Below are 20,175 nucleotides of genomic sequence, written 5' to 3'. Positions count from 1 at the left end.
AGGACTATCCAATCATTGGAGGATCTTCTCAGAGCTTGCGTATTGGAGAATTCAGGAAGTTGGGCAGACTATCTACATTTAATCGAGTTCACCTACAATAATAGTTTTCCCTCTAGTATCGGCATGCCGCCATATGAAGCTCTTTATGGCAGAAAGTGTAGAACACCCCTATGTTGGATTGAGGCAGGAGAGAATCTAGTATTAGGACCCGATGTAGTTTAACAGACGACAGAGAAAATAAGATTGATAAGGGAAAACATGAAGACGACACAGAGTAAACATAAGAGTTATTATGACAGAAGAAGGACCCCCCCTGAGTTTTAAAGAAGGAGATCATGTATTTATGAGGGTGGTTCCAACAACTGGCATTGGAAGAGTGCTGAAATCCCGTAAGCTTACCCTTAGGTTCATAAGACCATACCAAATCATTAAAAAAATCGGACCAATAGCTTATCATATAGCCTTGCCACCTTTGCTGTCAAACCTACATAATGTCTTCCATGTGTCTCAACTCAGAAAATACATTAATGACCCGTCGCATGTTATTGAACCTGACTCAATTCAGTTAAAGAATAATCTCACTTTCGAGACTTTAACGTTGAGAATTGCCGATCGGAGTGTGAAGACTCTGCGACGCAAAGAAATCGCCTTAGTTAAGGTAATTTGGAGCCAAACGAATGGAGAAGATGCTACTTGGGAGGTTAAAAGTGGCATGAAGGAATCATTCCCCCATCTTTTTTCTTAGAAGGTATAATTAATTTTCGAGGACGAAAATTTTATAAGTTGGGGAGGATTGTAACACCATGTTTTTTAGAGCACTTTTAATTAAGTAATTAGTATTAATATATTAATTTTAGAAATTAATCAGTAATGTTTTAGGCTAGACCTCAGTTGAGTTTTAGTCTTTTATTATTATTTTCTTACAATCCCTATTTTTTGAAGATTTTTGGAGAATAAAAGTTTTCGAGACGATTACGGGTCGTTTTATCGAGTTTTCACCCAGTGTTTGAGTTCTGTAACTCAGAATCGAATTCCGATTTCTCCTTTGGCTTTGAAATATTATTTCTAGTCAAAATATACACAAAGTTTGTCCATAAATCATCTCTAGATATTTTTCACCTCGAAATTCAAGTTTAGATGTTTCAGGCAAATGTCCTAAATCGGGAGATTGTATATTTCCGGACGAAATTATCCGAAAATCTTTGGACACGATGTTTATCGGGAAATTACGTCATATCAATAAAGTTGGAAGTCATCATTTCATGAGCCACTTACTTGTTACACAAGTAATGCAAAGGCTTCCAAAAGCCCCTAAATCACTCAACAAATCCTCTCACTCCACCACCATTAAACACATCACCAATGCTAGTCTAAATCTACTTACTTTGCATTAAATTTTTTGCTTTGATGAGGGTGAGGTTCTCCTATAAATACCTCACCCCATTCTCTCATTTTTACAATAAATTCCCTATACAAACTAATGTAGTCTTTTATTTTCTCTTGTTCATCTTCTTCTCATACTTCATAGAAAGTTATGAGCTTTTATTATGTTGTTCATAAAGTAGAGTTTATATTTCTCCTTTAAGTATTTTATGAAGGCATAACTAAAGCGGGTGATAATAAAATCATATGAAACTTTATGTAGTTTTTGACTTTTGTAAATCTTGAAATTTCTTCCTTGTTCTGAGATGGAAAAATCATATCTTTGGACAAGGTTAGATGACTTATTTGTTTGAAAATATTGGAAATTATTGTTATTATTTGAATATGTTTAAAGGTGATGATTTTAACATCAAAGGAACCTTTAATGTGTTTAGGAAAAAGTTTGTATTTTATTCTTGAAAGTTTATGATGTTGATGAGTTGTTATTAAAAATGTTTCATTTTTAGAAAGTATTATGTTTTAAAAGTGGTTTAGCATATTTTACTCTTTGATTTCCAAGTTAAAATAATGATTTGGGATAAAAAGTAATTTATTAAAATCGTGACTTCATAAACTTAAAGTGTTATGAAGTTTTGGATATTAAAGTAGTTGAAAGTCTTACCTTAGGATTTATTTTCATAACTATGAAATTAATACTTACTAACCCTTGAGGTTTTTTCGAAAAAATTAGGAGGTGTTAAGATGTTCATAAAAAATTGTTGTATTTATTTTTGTTGACTTACTTTAAAGTGGTAAGAATAACTAAAAGATGTTTAGTGTAAAATATTAAATTAAGAGTCATTCTTTTCATGACTATGAAATTAACACTTACTAACCCTTGAGGTTCCCTTAATTAGGAGGTGTTAAGATGTTCATAAAAAAATTAGTATCCTTGAAATAATGAGATTTACCTAAAAGTTTTGAATTTATAAACTTAAAGTGTTATGAAGTCTTAGATGGTAAAATGATTTAAAAATGTTGAATCTTAGTAAAATGACGTAAAACGTTACTTCGTAAGTATAATAATTATCGTTATTTAACTAATTAACGTTATTTTGGTGTAATGAATAGAGAACCTAGAGACCCGACACACTCAGGTGAGGAGAAAACATCGTGACACAGTGGTGTCCGAATATGCATCAGGACCTCCAAACTCCCTCGCAAGTTTGGAGTTGCCTTGGGTATTAAGAAAGCTTGTACTTAATCAATTGCCTTTTTTTTGGATTAAGTACAACAATATTTCTTATACTGATTTATGTTTTGTTTATATATGCAAATACCATGTTTACTCTTGACTTATAATGTTTGAATGATTATTATGGGATTGATATGTATGTGATAATTGTTAAATTCAAGGTTTAAAAACATGTGACATAAATAAGAAATATTTTCCTTGAGACATCATTCACTTTGCCCGACCGAAGACCTGCAACCGCCAGACTTTCTATACCGGCTGAAGTTCGAGGCTTACCAGAAGTTGTTAGGACGTGGCCCTAAACAGGATTCTCATCACCATGATCGGCGCCAAGAGAGACAGATGGGAACATGCCAAGGGGTACACCCTAGACCCATCAATGGATTTGGGAGCGGATGAAGTGGAGGAGGAGGAAGACAATCGCGATTGTGTAGAGCTTATCTTTTTATGAATGGATGCATAAATGAATAAGCATATGAATATATGAACGATGTTTTTAGGTTGATGAATGTATGGATGAGATACATTTTACTTTTCGAATGGATGAATGTTTGAATTATGTATTTTTTTAATATATGTATGCATGAATGGGTGAATGAATGTTCAAATGATGTATTTTGTTTTACATGAACGAATGAGTCAATGAATGTTTGAATTATATATTTTTGAATGTATGAATGAATGCATAATAAGTGAATGAATAAATGAGTGAATAGATAATTGAATGAATAAATGAGTAATAATATTTTAATGATGTAGTTTTTGTTTTTGAGTTATTTGTTTATGGATGAAATGTGTAATAAAGCAAAATACATGTCCTTAGGGTAATGAACCCTATCTTATGTTGATTTAGTCATTATTACAACATATGAAGTGTCACAATGAGTTGCCACATGTCATATAGTTCAGGATATCCCAATGTAAAGATGAGTTACTTTTAGAATGGTGGATCCTATCAAGAGTACTTTATCTTGCGTGAAGATAATATGTGCCTTTGGTGTAGGAATATCAATGTGCAATGATATCCTATACTATTAGGGCTTAGGATGATGTTTGGGTCACTTTATTTAAAGAATATTAGTCTCGCCTTATATTGAGAATTAAATAGAAAACATTGTTGACAGGTACAAATGAAAGTATGCTTAATGTGTCCTAAATGAGGTATAATTACAAGATTTTGGCTAATCTAAAAGTCACAACCGTATGGTGAGGCACCAGGTATTGTTTAAGGTGTACTCAATAAAAGCTTTAGACTTCTAGTAAAATCTTTAGACTTCTAGTTTACTAAAGTGCATCTAATCTCGAATGAAAGGAAACCAAATATCATAGTTAGAAATGAGAGGAGACTAGCCCCCAAGTGCATATCTGACAATACCAAGCATAATTTAGGTGATTAGTCATTCTAATACTAGTGAGACAACATCTGACACCAGACAGAGCGGATGTCCTTCCCATCTCAATCCTAATCTTTAATGTCCGGGTTCAGGACATATGTGTACAAATTTTAGTGTACAACAATGTTAGTTATGACAAGATAGAGTCTTGCCCCTATGTATTCTTATGAATAGTAGGGAATCAATACTACCTAGTTCTTCGTAGAAAAATATTTGTTTGTTGGATTTATTTTATTTATTAGATGATTTAGCATTATTTATTTTTAGAAAGATGATTTAGCAATTACTTATGAGGCAATAACTCTCGTATTCACACCACATATCAACTTAAAGGGGTCAGTTTTAATTAATTATCCATTTCAAGTGAATTAGGCAACATCATTCGTGTCTGCACCACATATTGACTTAAAGAGATATATTTTAAATCAACTACTCACTTCAAGGTGAGTGAGATGACAACACTCATGTTTGCACCATAATTCTTTTTTAGGGAATCTTTTTTTTTTTAATTAGTTACCTGCTTACAAAACTTAAGTGACTCAGGTAGCAATACTCATATCTGCAACACAACTCAAAGAAGAAGAAAATAATTGAGAAGAAGAATTTTTATTTACTTCATTATATACCCATCATTTATAAAAGAAAATAAATATTTATTATTATTATTTAAAATAAAATAAAAAAATAAGTTAATCATTATTTAGTGATATAAAAAATAATTATCATCATAAAATCTATATAAAAATGAAAAACAAAGATGAATAGAATGTGCATAACTACATCTCCCAATAGAAAGGAGAAGGGGTCCACCACAAATTTCTCTCTACGTATGATATCTGAAAGGATTTTTATTTATAAGATGGTTTAGCATTATTTTTTTCTTGATGTTTTTCTTCTTTGTTTTTCAGGAGCTCAAGACCTCTATTTATAGGAGGAATTTAACATATATTGAAAGCTAAGAGAATCTCTCTAATTCATGTCTCCAATCAATTAAATCATTTTACTTTTTAGAATCAAATATATTATTAATTGAATTTATTATGAAATTTGAATATTAGATATAATATAGCTTCCAAATTATCTAGAAATATCTCATCAAAACTTATATTGATTCGACTTTAAATTTGTGGTATCGAAACTGCTTTTGTTTAGTGAAAATCTCATGGAGACTTTATAAAAATCCTAACACTCTATGGCATAACCCACGTATAAGTATAAAACATATTACTTGAGTTTTATGGAGTCTAAGGGCCTAGAATATTTTATTATTATTTTTATATAAGAAATTAAAATCGAAAAGTAATCGCATTTATTTATATAAAAATAGAATCTTTCAATTACTAGGCTAATAAGTGTTTATAAAGTGACTTAAAACTATTTTTTATTTAAAAAGGCAAAAAAAAGGAGAAACAAGGGAAAATTGAGTCATTTGGTATCCTTAACTAATTATGATGTAATTATTAGTGTATTTTAAAATGCAACTCAACCAAATTGATATTAAATTAATTTGATCTTATTTGCTTATTTTTAGATTTCAAACTTAATTTATTCATTGATCAAATTTTGATGAAATCAATTCTCAAAAGATTTAAATATTTTTATCGTAGTGATATCAAATTTATTTGATTTAATATAATTTGCTTATTTTATATTGCAATTCTTAATTTATTTTTTGATCAAATTTTGATGTAAGAAAATCTCTAATGATTCAAACATTTTAATTAGTTATTTTTTATATACTTTTCAGGTTTATATTTTTGTTATTTTTTATTTCATAAAATAACCTAAGTAAAATTAGGTGTTCATAGACTTCAGGTAGAAAATATATGAATATTGTGTTAAATGAGTGAACACAATAGACAATATAAGATTAGAAATGAAAATACTATTCGAGAAAATTTGAGTAGCTCATATTATAGAAAAGATGATAGTATCGTGTCTTAGGTGATTTAGGCATTTGTGAAGAAAACTAGTAGAAACCCCTGTAGCGATAGTAGATCAAGTTCGTAGAAATTGAGGATACCAAAAATCATAGGAAAAATGATAAATAAAGACTTAGAAATTAATGATATATCAATAAACATAATTTATTATATAATATTATAGTGTCGTTTGATCCATGTAATCGATCTGTGAGATAAAAACTTAGTTGTTTTCTGAAGTTAAGCAATACAATTGAAATATTGATTATGACCAATATTAAGTTTCAACTTTTAAGCACGTGTTGATTTATTTTTTAATACATTTAATACTTAATCAATTAACATTAATAAAGTTGATAAATTTTCTTATTTAAACTAATGCATTAAGTACGTCACACAATATATATTTCTTTCTTCATGTTATCAATATTATTGGTATCATTGTTTAGGAGCTTTACATTGGGTAACATAATAAACTTAATATGATACTTAAATCATGAAACTCTCTTATCTACTAGACTAGTCTTTTGAGTAAATTATACGAACATCCCCTGAGTTTTAGTAAAATTACACAAACCACCCCTTACTTTTTTTCACCTACCCAAACCCCCTAATTTTTATACTTTCATTACATTAGTCACTTCTGCATGAAAAATAAGTGTAATCTTTTAAACAAAAATGTGATGAATATAATTTAGTTAAACAAAACATGGTATATTGTGGAGACAAAACCAAATAATATATTAGTCAATACATTTTTATTATTTTTGGTTCGTTACGCTATAGTATAAGAGCGATTTAAACACTATCTCTTTAGAATTGTTGATGTATTTTGTAAACAAAAATAATAAAGATACATTGATTTGTATATTATTTGAACTTGTCTTCATAATATACGATATTTTGTTTAACTTAATTGCATTTATCACATTTTTTGTTTAAAAGATTACATTTATTTCTCATACATGAGTTATCAATGTAGATGAAAGTATAAAATTATAGGGTTTGTATACGTGTAGAAAAGTGAGGGGTGATTTATGTAATTTTTCTAAAACTTAGTGGGTGTTAGTGTAATTTACTCTAGTCTTTTTGGTTGACACTCCTCATGTACTTAACTCCTAACAATCGGAGCTTTCATTGAGAATTGTGTCATGGAAAAGGACTACCTGTAGGTTGGATTAAGGTATATTACTGAACATTGATAGGTGAGTGAAGCCACCAAAAGATAAAATTCTACTACCATCAAGTCGGTATCGATAGAGTGAAAGCCGTCATAGACGTCAGCCCTTATAGGGGATGGCAATGTTAGGAGTCCCATAATGGGTAGCATAATAAACTCAATATGATACTTAAGTCAAGATGCTCTATCACCTAATACACTAGTCTTTCGGGTTGGCTATCCTTATATGCTTAGTCCTAACTCATTATTTAAAATAAAGTTTTTAAGAATTTCACATTTTAAATATTTTTTAATCTTACCTTAAGCATATTCTATTTTTAACTCATTATTATTTATTCTAATAACATTAATCAATTTCATTTTTTATTTAAATTAATACATTAAATCCATTGTTTAATGTTTTTTATTTAATATTAAAATAATGTTTTAGATAAGTTCATATTTTAATACTAACCCAAGTGTTTTTTATAAGACTATTTTGAGTTTATAGCTATGGTCCTTTGTAATGATCTTCCCAATCTACCATTCATATCAATTTCTATCATTATTTGTCGAACAGAAAATACATGTAGCAAAAATAACAATAATAATTTAATTAATAACAATAATTTGATTGTTTAGTTTTGAAGATTTTTATGGTTAGATTTGAGGGAAAAGTGCGTAAAATTCTCTTGAATTTTTTGTCTTTGTGAGTTCTCGACTTAAACTATTTTTTATTCTTAATTACCCTTTAAATTTTACATGTTCGTGAAATTAGTTTCTATAAATATTTTATTAAATTAGTCGAAGACAATAAGAAAATAGTTGCAATCAGAACTATAAGAATAATAGTGCAACAATGCAAATTAGTCAATGTTAATATTTGAAGAAAATCGTCATCAAAATACAAAAAAAATCATAAAGTTTAATATATTTTTATAGACTTTTCCGTATATTTTAAGAGAATTCCTTTATATCTATTATTTTAAGAGTAGATTAAAATGAGATTTCATTAGAAGAGTTAATGGGTATGCAAAAGAAGTGGTGATCTATTCAACACAAGTCTAAAGAAAAGTTAAAATAATAAAATAATCTACATATTTTAATATTTATTCTATATAATAATAATTAAAAGTTCTTTTAGAATATTCTAAAGATTTAAGTAGATTAACTTTGTCGTTTCGTCCAAACAGAAACATTATTTCTAAGTTATCATATATTCTAAATAATTATAAACTATATCGAAATCATAGTTTCTTCTTTTATTTTTCACACTTGCTTCTCCTTAATATCTATTTATTATACTTTAGCAGCTAGTATCCCATGTATTGTGTATGAATTCTTAAATTTACCGTGCTTTATAAAAATTATAATAGATTTATTGATCTTAATAAATTTAAGTTTTAACTATAAAATATAATTCCACTTATTAATATAAAAAAATTACGTTGTTGTGTGAGACCACATTTTTTTTAAGATATAGCACTTTTGTTTTATAAAATAAATGGTTAATTACTTGAATTTTTACGTGATTAAATTAGCAAACAACACTAAGTCTTTTTTTTTATTTGCACTTAATAATTGACATAGAAGCTATTTATCATACACTGTATCATACATTATAAATTAACGAGGGCTAGAACACATTTATTTAAAATTTTAATTATTTCTTATTACATATTAAAAAATTAATTTTAATTATTTTTAAATTATTTCTTACACTGTATTCTTTGAAGTATTCATTGTTCTATTATAAAAAACTTAAAATGGGTCAAACTATTATCATTTATTTTCGAGACATGTATATAATATCAGGATTTAATATTTATATTCTGATAGTGTAAGTGTTTTTTATACTGTCAGTAAATCATGCATTATTTATATGTTAATCATCTTTGACCCTCAAACAAAAGTAATACAAGTCAATGGTGGATGGTGTGCTGACAACATAAAAAACTTTACACTAACGGTGCACTGATTTTAAACTCATAATATAATATAATATTTGATATTACTAAGGGTTTCTCACCACTTTTTAGGTAATGAACTAATCATAGATGCCCCTCCCAACAAATGTTGTTCCTAGTAATTAAACCATTAACCTTGGGGATCCAATTGGATCATACACTATTAAACTAACGCCTATTAGTTATTATAATATAATATAAGATATTATAAGATCATACAAATATAGATAGAAAGTAGCAAATCAATTTATTGAATGGCAAAACAATTATGTAGAATAAGTAGAAAATAAAAATAAGGGCCTAAATATTCCTTAAGAGCTTACGCGCGAAAATTACGAATTCAACTCGTAATCAGAATTAGTTCACTTCTCCTTTGATGATTATATCTCTTTTTGGTGCATCACTAATTTTGATTAACAAAAGTTAATTTTTACTGAATTATTTTATTTTTTTAATCATTATCATCAATTTTTGTATCTATTCACAAAAGGAATTTATATAATGTAGGAATGCTTTCTTTGATTTATCATTAATACACAAAAATCTTACCAATTTCGAATTGTTTTATTTATGTATGATGAACACATGAATTTCACGCTCAAGTGCTAGCATAAAATATTATATTCTTTCTATAAATATTACATATATACCAATAATATGAGTATATGTTTACATTCATTTAACCTTATAAAACTATTCTGTCATCAAACAAAAATAAGAATGAAATAATTAATGAATTTTTTCTATATAGATGCATTTAGTCTAAAACACAAAAAGGTGACTTAATAAGATAAGATGTAATATAAACTTCATTCCCAAAAGAGTATAAATTGAGAACCATTCTCTACCATTTCTTGTATCTCTCATAGCCTATCTTTCCTTAAGCCTCCATTTTCATTGAGCCATGTCTAACTCAATCCCCAGCTCTAGTAACCCAATCCCTAGCTCTAGTAGCCCAAAGAAGAACAAGGGTCGTAGAAGGATTGAGATGAAAAGGATAGCCAAAGACAACAACCTACAAGTCACATTCTCCAAACGTCGCACTAGGCTAATCAAGAAAGTGGCGAGCTTTACACTCTTTGTGATGCAAAAGTTGGGCTAGTTATCTTTTCTCCTGCAAACAAGGCTTTCTTCTTTGGTGACCCTAGTATTGATGATGTCATAGACTGCTATCAAATGAGGGACCAACCACTGAACCTGGGGAACATGCAATATCTTGAGGCTCACAGAAATGCTAATGTTCAGGAGCTTAATGATAAGATTAATCAGATCATTGAAGATCTTGAGATTGAGAAGAAGTGCAGTGAAGAGTTGGCTAAACAAAGGAAAGAGGCACAAGAACGTTTCTGGTGGGCTGCTCCAATTGAAGAGATCAATGGAGAACGACTTGATTAATTGAAGTCAGCTCTTGAGAATCTGAAGAAGAATGTGCTTGGTGTTGTTGAAAGGCAGAATATTGCTGAGGGTGCTGCTACTGCTGCTGCTGCTGCTATCCCACCTCCTCCTCACTTTTTTATAGGTGGTGCAACTTCTTCAAACAACCCTTTTCCACCACCACCTCATCCCCCAACTCAGGATTTCAGGTGCAGTCGCCACCGCCACCTCAGTAGTTTCCTGTGAATCCACAACCACCACCTCAACAGTTTATGCATCCACAACCACCACCTCAACAGTTTATTCAGCCACAACCACTAGCTCAGCACTTTCCGATGTAACCACCACCACATATGATTCAGAACCATTCCATGATGCTGCCAAATAATCTGTTCAAGGGAGGCATGATGAATCACCCTGCCTTCAATAATAATAATATGGGAGGATATGGACCTGCAAGTGGATTCTTTTGATCCATTTCAATCCAAATCCACCCGAATCCAAATCTTCTTTACTAAATTTTGTTTATGCTTGTATACCAACCCAATGATGTTTTGCTAGCTACTTAAATGTGTCAGTATGACAATCAATGAGAAATAAAATGAGGTGTGCTATTTATTACTAGGCAAAATCTTATTAGGTTAGTATAGAGGCATAAAAAACTTTTGGTATAGAAAATTTGGGTTCAAAATATGCCCTCTCTTTCTTTTCAACAATTTACTGTATTTCAATTTCTATATTAACTAGTTTCATAGTTGGGACTGATGAGGGTTTGGATTTTCATTATGTTTTTTGTCTTGTATATTTATGGCATGTCTGTCATAATCTTTGTCGTTTTATACTTCTGAATGTATTATCAAATAAAGGGCATATTTCTTATTAATATTTCAAGATCTCTTTCAATAGTATATATTATGATAACATGTTTAGGGTGAAAGTGCAAAGTGTCATAGATAGCACTAGCAATGTTTTGCCTATGTTTTGATGAAGACAAGGTTTTATTAAAGCTTGAAGATGACTCAACTATCAACATGCCTAGAGCTCATTGGTCATATGTAGACTAGGAAATATAAATAGAGTCATTATTCTAAGTAGTCTGGGATGTGTGCCTTAGTAAGTGAGTATAGGTGAGGTGAACCTAGGTGCAAGTCTCTCAAGCCATTTTAATTGTCATATCACATCTATGAGACATATCATCTAGTTAATTGTATGTTCATGCATTAGTCATACATGTTATATGTGCATATTAGGCATAATATAATTGTTAAAACATGTATAGGAGTTAAGCATAACATATGAGAAGTTTACCTTTTGAACCACATGTTTTAATATGTTGGTTAATCGATTAACATGGTGACATAATCGATTAACTCAATCGTTTTTTGTTATATCAGTGTTTCTGTTACAACTAGTTTTTATTTCAATTATGTCGCACTAGTTAATCGATTAACGTGTTACCTTAATCAATAAACAAGTCTGTTTTGTGTTATAACTGATTTCTAATTTAACTACTTAACTGATGGCAACGAATTCAACTATCAAAACTGCCTTGTATAAGTTGAGGCAACTTCCAGAAAAATGTACCATTGCATTCCAATGTATAGGATTGATTTAGAGAGCATATTTCGTTTTGCATTTTGTTTTTTGCAAGAGAGATTTGCATATGTGAGGAAGAGAGATTAACATGCCTTTTTGATTCTTTGATTTGCATACTGTTTTTCATATGCTTAGTCTCATCCTTATCTTTCTCACATGTTCATGCATTATTTGTAAAGATTCTTAGAGAGATATATTGATTATTGTTTTTTATTAACTCACATGTATTGGATGCCTTGAGTAAATTGTGAGTGGGTTAGTCTTAATGTCTTTCATTGTAATATTTCAAGCATTATTATGCTTATAATACCTTACTATTGTAATTTGTTTTTGTGTGTATTGGATTTATCTCTTGGTGTCTTACCACCACAGATATAGGGATTCTTCACCAAGACTAGGAGGTCTTGATTTGAGAACAAGAATATTGTCTGAGGCTGTTTCGCGAGAAAGGTTTTATCAGGCGATAGATAGAGTCAAACGAAGGGATAGGTGTTCTAGATTTCAAGAAAGAAGCATCCTATGTTTTGTAAATTGAATTGGTGTATGTGATTATACGTATATTCAATATTGTGACGAAGAAAATCTCCCAAGATCAGAAGGGGAGGCCTAGATGTAGTTTGCAGTGGACCGCAAACGAACCACGATAAAAATCTATCTTTCCACGCCGTTCTCTCCTTAAATCTTCTTTACTTTTCTTGCTGTTTCAATTCGAGTTAATAGCTGATATTTTGCATAACTGTACCATGCCATATACTTGTTAACTGTGCAATTTGCTGCTCTAATCATTATGTTATGTGTGTGTGTTAATCGATTAAGACCAACTGATAATCGATTAACTAGGTTGTTTTCATAATTGGGTTTTGGTGCGAGAAACGGTGATTCATAACCGCTACACCTATTCAACCCTCCCCCCTTCTAGGTGTTTATAGGCCACTGATACCTAACAGTAGTATGGTTGATCTCCTTTATGTGAATGTGTAGGTTTTCCGTCTCTGAACTCTTCAAAACTAAATACAAAAAAATCAATCAGTGATTTGCAAGTTAAGTCATTTACCTGCTAACTCTAAGGTAAGGACATCATTTTAATCCATTCTATGAACATCCGCTTTATAGAGGCTACTGATTCGGACATTTGGGAATCTGTAATCAATGGTCCGTTCGTCCCACTTCACTTAGTGGATGGCGAACCAAAAAAGAAAAGCCAAAAAGCTTATGGAACGATGAGGCGCGCAAGAAGGTTCAGTTCAACCTTCGCGCCAAAAATATAATTACCTCGGCCCTATGTTACGATGAATTCTTTCAGGTATCTCAATGTCAAAGTGCCAAGGAAACGTGGGACACTTCACAAGTAACTCACAAAGGCACTACCAAGGTCAAGTGTGCCAGGCTGAATGCGCTGACACATGAATACGAATTATTTTGTATGTTACCGAGTGAATCAACTGGTGACATGCAAAAGCGATTCACTCACATTATTAATCATCTTATTGCTCTAGATAAAAATTTTACCAGAGGAGAATTCACTAATAAGGTTTTACGCTGTCTTGACAAGAGATGGAAACCTAAAGTGATGATAATCATGGAGTCCAAGGATCTAGATTCCATGCCTTTGGTAACACTGTTCTGAAAGCTTCAAGAGCATGAGATGGAGCTTGGACGTCTGACCATGCATGAGGAGTCTGATCGAAAAAATAAAGGAATACCTCTTAAAGCTACAACATCACAACCAACTGAAGAGATGGACAATGACGACTCTGACTCAGACATTGATGAAGAAACGCTAAACCTTCTTGTGCGAAAATTTGGAAAATTTCTAAAGAAGAAAGGAGGTTTCAAGCGATTTCAAAAGAAAGAAGCGCAAAAATCAACTAAGAAAGGCCAGAATAAGGAGTGCTTCACTTGCCATGAATGTGGTAAGCCGGGTCACATGAAGTTCCAGTGTCCCACTTACATGAAGAGAGTTGATTCAGAGAAGAGTACTCCCCGGGAATTCAAATCGAAAAAGGCATACATTGTTTGGGATGTACCGGAGGAAGAAACAATATCAAGCACCTCGGATGAAGAGGAGATCGCCAAGCTATGCCTAATGACCATAACAGATGACGCTTGCGGATCAGATAGTAAGGATGCTACAAATGAGGTATATTCTGACACATCATTCTCTTCTGATGATTCTCCCTCATATGATGTTTTATATGATGCTTATGTCGAGATGCATGAAAAGAAATTAGCAAAAATTAGTGATGATAGAAAAAGAATAATTTTGCAAAATGATCAGAAAATAATTCAACTACAAAACGAATTAGATGAGCTAAAATTTGAAAATGAAACTTTAGATCTAATTTTTTCTTGTACTTCATGCGACTGCTCTAAAAATAATTTATGTCAAACAACTACTTGTGAGTCTTGCGAGGACTTGAAAAACGAGAATTTTAAACTAAATGAAAAACTCGCAAAACTTACAAATAGTCAACACCAATTAGATACCTTCCTTAGTAAAACGAGAAACATTGGTGACCACACTAGATTAGGGTATGTTCCCCCATCCCATAGGAATAGACCATATAGGGGACCTCTAACTCGTCCAAATAAAAAGTCTAATAAAAAAATAGAGTTCCTACATGCTTCTACTGTAGCACACATGGCCACACCTCTCATTCCTACTACATCAGGAAATATGGGAGACCCAGTGGTGGTTACGGTTGGGTAAGAAAGGGAGATAACTCCCTGGTTACTAACAGAAAAGGACCCAACATAATTGGGGTACCTGAAACTAGCAGGTGACCTATTTTGCAGGTATGTCTACAAATACATGGGCAACATTGATATCTTGACAGCGGATGTTCGAGACATATGACTGGAGACAAGTTAAAATTCCTAGACTTGTCATTAAAAGAAAAAGGTTTCGTCACTTATGGAGACAACAACAAAGGAAGAATCTTAGGCACCAGAAAGATTGGCAACTCAATCCATGCCACAATCGAGAACGTTCTATATGTAGAAGGTTTGGAACATAATCTGTTGAGCATCATCCAACTATGCGACAAAGGTACTCGTGTGTCATTTGATTCTGATTGTTGTATAATTCGTGACGTATTATCTAAGAATATAAAGTTTGTTGGATATCGTGTAAATAATATTTATATGGTTAATCTAGAGGATGTCATTTCCTTATTTTCAAAATGTTCTATTTCAAAAGAAGATGACATCTGACTTTGGCATAGACGAGTCGCTCACATTCATGTGAAGCATTTAGAAAAATTATCTAAACATAATTTGGTTATCGGTATACTAAAACTCAATTTTAAAACTCAGGATTCTTGTGACATGTGTCAAAAATGTAAAAAAGAAAAGAATTCCTTCAATAAAAAGAATGCGATATCCACTACTAGACCTTTGGAGCTTCTCCATATGGACTTGTTTGGATCGTCGCAAACTATGATTTTTGGTGGAAGTTATTACGCTTTGGTAATAGTTGATGATTTTTCTAGATTCACATGGACTTTGTTTTTAGCATCAAAGAGCGATGCATATAAATCTTTTAAGTCTAGCCAAACAAATTCAAAACCAGACTAACCTGAAAATTATTTACATACGATCCGACCACGACGGAGAATTTGAAAATCATAAATTTAATAAGTTTTGTAATAAGCATGACATCATGCACCAGTTCTTAGCTCCCTGTACCCCTCAACAAAATGGAGTTGTTGAGAGGAAAAATAGAGTTCTAGAGGAACTCGCGAGGACCATTCTAAATGAGAGCAAGGCTCCAAAATATTTACGGACTGATGAAGTTCACACTGCCTGTTATGTAATGAATCGAATACTACTTACACCTACTTTTTCGAAAACACCTTATGAAATTCTTAAAGGTCGAAAACCGAATATTGCTCATATTCATGCATTCGGGTGCAAATGTTTTATTTTAAATAATGGAAAAAGGTCTTTACGAAAATTTGACTCGAAGGCTGATGAGGGCATATTCTTAGGATATTCGTTACATAGTAAGGACTTTCGTGTGTTTAATAAATATACCATGCAAGTAGAAGAATCTATTCATGTTCACTTTGACGAATCTTCTCCAAAAGAGAAGAGAAAGGTCTTTTCTGATGACATTTCAGGTACACTAGAAGAAGTTCAATCATAGGACATGAATCAAATCAAACAAGAAGATGATGAGCAAATAGTAGAAGAAGAACATCAGGACATGCCTATTGCATGGAAAACCAAAAAGGATCATCCACTCGATAAGGTGTTAGGTGACATATCTACGGGGGTGGTAACCCGTAGTTCTTTACATAATTTCTGTAATTTTGTTACATTCGTATCTCAAATAGAGCCAAAGACCATCGATGAAGGCATCAAGGATTTATACTCGGGTATAGCTATGCAAGAAGAGCTAAACCAGTTTGAGCGTAATAATGTGTGGAACATCCTGTAATTGGCACCAGATGGGTCTTTCGTAACAAGCTAGATGAATCTGGCTTGATAATTATAAAAAAGGCTCGCTTAGTGGCCAAAGGCTACTGTTGAAAGATATTTTTGAGAGGAGGATGGTTTTCCCCTCTCAACAAATCGTCCCCGGCAGCAGCGCCAATTTGTTGAAAGCGGAAATTTCTCTTCTTTTTGGTGTTTTCTTTTATTTGGTTAAGTAAGTGAACTCGGTTTTGTTCTTTGTTCGCCATCTCGGCTTTTTTAAAATAAATTCCAACACCGGTATAATGGTTTCAAGAATATTCCAGTTACAACTTACTTCTAATAATCATGTAAATAAGTTGTTCCTTCTTTGCCCCATCTCGGCTTTGTTAGAATAAATTCTAAGGCCTGTACAATGGTATCAAAGCAATCCCCTATTACATAATTATTAAGTATCTTTGAATACCATCTCGGTTTTGTGGAATAAATTCCAAGACCGGTTTAATGGTATTCTAATGTACAAAAGTGATGAATAGTTAGTAGTTAGAAACAAATAAATAAATAACAAAAGAATAATATAGTTAAGTGACCTTTATTTATTTACTCCCTTTCGAGTTCCTTTTATTAACAAACAAAACTTCTTCCTTAAGGAATGTTGGTATTAAAGAATAAATAAATTGCAGAATGTAAATAACAAAAAATAAAAGTTAGTAAGTTAGTTTCATCATTATTGTATATTAAAAGGTGTTTCAACAAATAAATTTATTGATAACACTTTACTATTTTAGAATTTACACCTCTTTCAAGATTCAATTGTAGTATAATATAGGGTTATGTCGAACCACAAGTAATTGCCTAATAGAATGAATCATATGAATATGTCAATGCACAAACAATGAGTAAATATATTTTGGTGGTTTTGATTGGATTTGCATATGAACAATTAAGAAGAAACATAAACTAAGTATTAACAAATTCTTGAGGAGACAAAATCATTTTGAATGAAGAAAGCATTACTCAACTTCTTATGTATTTGAACTACTTAGACAAGTTCTTATGTTTTAATTTGATTAACTCCAAACACCAAGGTGTAAAATCCTCCTTTTAGTGTATATCCTAAAATGGTAGAATGATGACCACTTATATTTATTACTAAATAATATTACGCCCAGAAAGAGACTAGGTTGTCACACCCTAATCTTGGCTACTCTAATATTGAAGTAGTAATGAATATAAGATCTTAAGAAAAGTATGCTTAACTTGGCAAATAAACTAAGTAGTACAACTACTTCTTAGTTTATTTGTTAAGTGTTTGAGACAAGTAATTTTTATGACTTGAAATCAGTTTTTAGGTGATCAATCTAAAAAGAGCATTAAGAACTTCTCAAACAAATAAAATTAACCAAAGCACGAACTTGAATGATTAAAAATAAAAGAAGAAGTAGAAATACATAACCAACATTCAAATGATATTGTTAGGATCATGAGCCATCCATCCAAGGATTGGATGGTTTAAGTTCCAAATGAGATTACAAAATTGATTTATACCTATCATTTGCCTTCTCCTTTCTCCTCTTGAATTATAAACTAAAAACAATAAAACTTACTTAAAAAGAACTTCTATGAACAAAGAACAAGAAGAGAGAATTGTGTTTCCAGGGAAGAAGATTTTCAAGGCAAGATGATATGATATGAAGTCTTTTTTGTTCGAATGAGATGCCTCCTACTTATAGATTTTTCCTCACACCGCTGAGCTGCTTGTTTGCACTGCTTAGTAGCTGACCAAACCCTTCAGCATGGGTTTGGTCACTTGGTCAAGCAGCTTTTCACATCCTTAAGCTTGACTCATCCAAGCTAGTTGTGAGCTATGGGACCGGCTATGGTGAGATACTCTGAAAAGCCTATGGTGAGCTACATGAAGTGAGGTCATTCATGACTTTATGGTTGCTTGATGGCCAAGTCAAGTCTGGGTGCACACCGCTGAGCACACATGTGGCACCGCTAAGCTGCTTGTTGACAAGCTTTGACCGTGCTGACTGAGACGTGGCTTGGTGCTTGCTGACCTGGTCAGGTAATTGGTTCACTGCTGAGCATAGATGTGGCACCGCTGAGCTGCTGCTTGAGCAGCTTGGGCGTGTGCCAGGCTTGTGTCTGACCGTGCCAAGCTTGTGTTATGACTGTGTCAGGATCTGTCTGATGCTCGACTGAGTGGTCAAGCAGGTCCGCTCAGCTGCTTGCTTGAGCAGCTTGGTCTGTGCCGGGTTAGTGTCTAGGTCAGCTGAGCGTAGCTTAGTCCATGTTGAGCTTCCTGCTTGAGCACCTTGAGTTTGACTTCTTTTTCTACTTGGACCATGAGTCTTTATTCTCTTTTCTTTTTCTTTCTAAATCCTACAAAACACATAAAAAATAAATACAAAAACAAATATACAAGATTGTGATATTTTATCCAAAAAGTATTGTTTTTAAGTTGGTTTTTCTCAATTATGCTTAAGATAAGTGCCATAAAAGTGTATGAAATTTAGGTATGTTTGGCCCTTATCTGCTACAACGAGGAGGAGGGCATCGACTATGATGAGGCCTACGCTCCTGTAGCCAGACTTGAGGCCATTAGGATGCTATTGTCCTTCGCATCGATCATGAACTTTAAGCTCTTCCAAATGGATGTTTAGGCCCTCGATGGCCTAAAGCAGGCTCCCAAAGCCTGATACGATAGATTGAGTTCGTTCCTACTCGAAAAAGGGTTCGAAAGAGGCTTGGTCGACACCACTCTCTTTATCCGTAGATTAGATAATCATGTTTTACTTGTTCAAATATATGTTGATGATATTATCTTCGAATCTACTAATGATATCCTTTGTGAATTTTGACACATAATGCTTCAAACAAGGAATAAATGATTTTGTTTATCAAAAATGTGTAACAATTTACCTAAGCAAATATTTTTCTAACCAAAAAGTGTTTTTTGCACACAAGTTCAAAATTGGAACTTTTTAGAGGGCAAGTGTTTCACTCAATTTTTCAATCATTTGTTTTTAATAATTTCAACTTGTTATATGTCTCACCTATTCTCTTAAATTGCATAAATAATCAAAGATCACTAAGGTATTTCTTTTGGTTGTAATGAGGCTTGGTTTGGATAATGGTTTTTCTATATATTCAATGCTAAGTTAAAAAGAGAGCATTTTTGAAAATTTTCTCAATGAAGCAATTTAGTCTTCTTTTCTCCATTATTTTACCCAACCTCTTTAACTTTTGAACCTTGGCTTCTATTTTTCTCAATTCTCAATATCTTTTTGTTTTCTTTTTCATTTGTAAAGAGGTTGAGTTTTTTTCTAAGAAGCAAAGTCCACCAATTTTTCCTCCCCAACTTAATTCTTTCAAACTATTCTTTTAAAATTTAATGCTCTCTTTAGAATATTGTTTTTTTTTTCAAATTCGGTTTCATGGGATAGTTTGAAAAATTAATTCATTTTTTTGGCTCAAAGGGGCTTATCAAAGGATGATCCTAATTGGGTTTGGACTTTTTGGCTTTTGGTTCAACTAATGAAGGAACATGCCTTGATCATTTCTTATCATTTTTATGCACGTGTGTTTGGCTCACTCCCTCACTTGGTTTGGTTTACACTTTTTTGATTTAAAAGATGTTTGCAAAGATCTTGTTACACAAAATTGAATTTTCAATTTGCAAAAATTTCAAGTTATGACATTATATGATGTTTTCACAAAAGTT

This window comes from Lupinus angustifolius, unplaced genomic scaffold (genome assembly GCF_001865875.1).
Source record: "Lupinus angustifolius cultivar Tanjil unplaced genomic scaffold, LupAngTanjil_v1.0 Scaffold_327, whole genome shotgun sequence".
Taxonomy (NCBI): Eukaryota; Viridiplantae; Streptophyta; class Magnoliopsida; order Fabales; family Fabaceae; genus Lupinus; species Lupinus angustifolius.
This window is presented reverse-complemented; position numbering follows the sequence as displayed.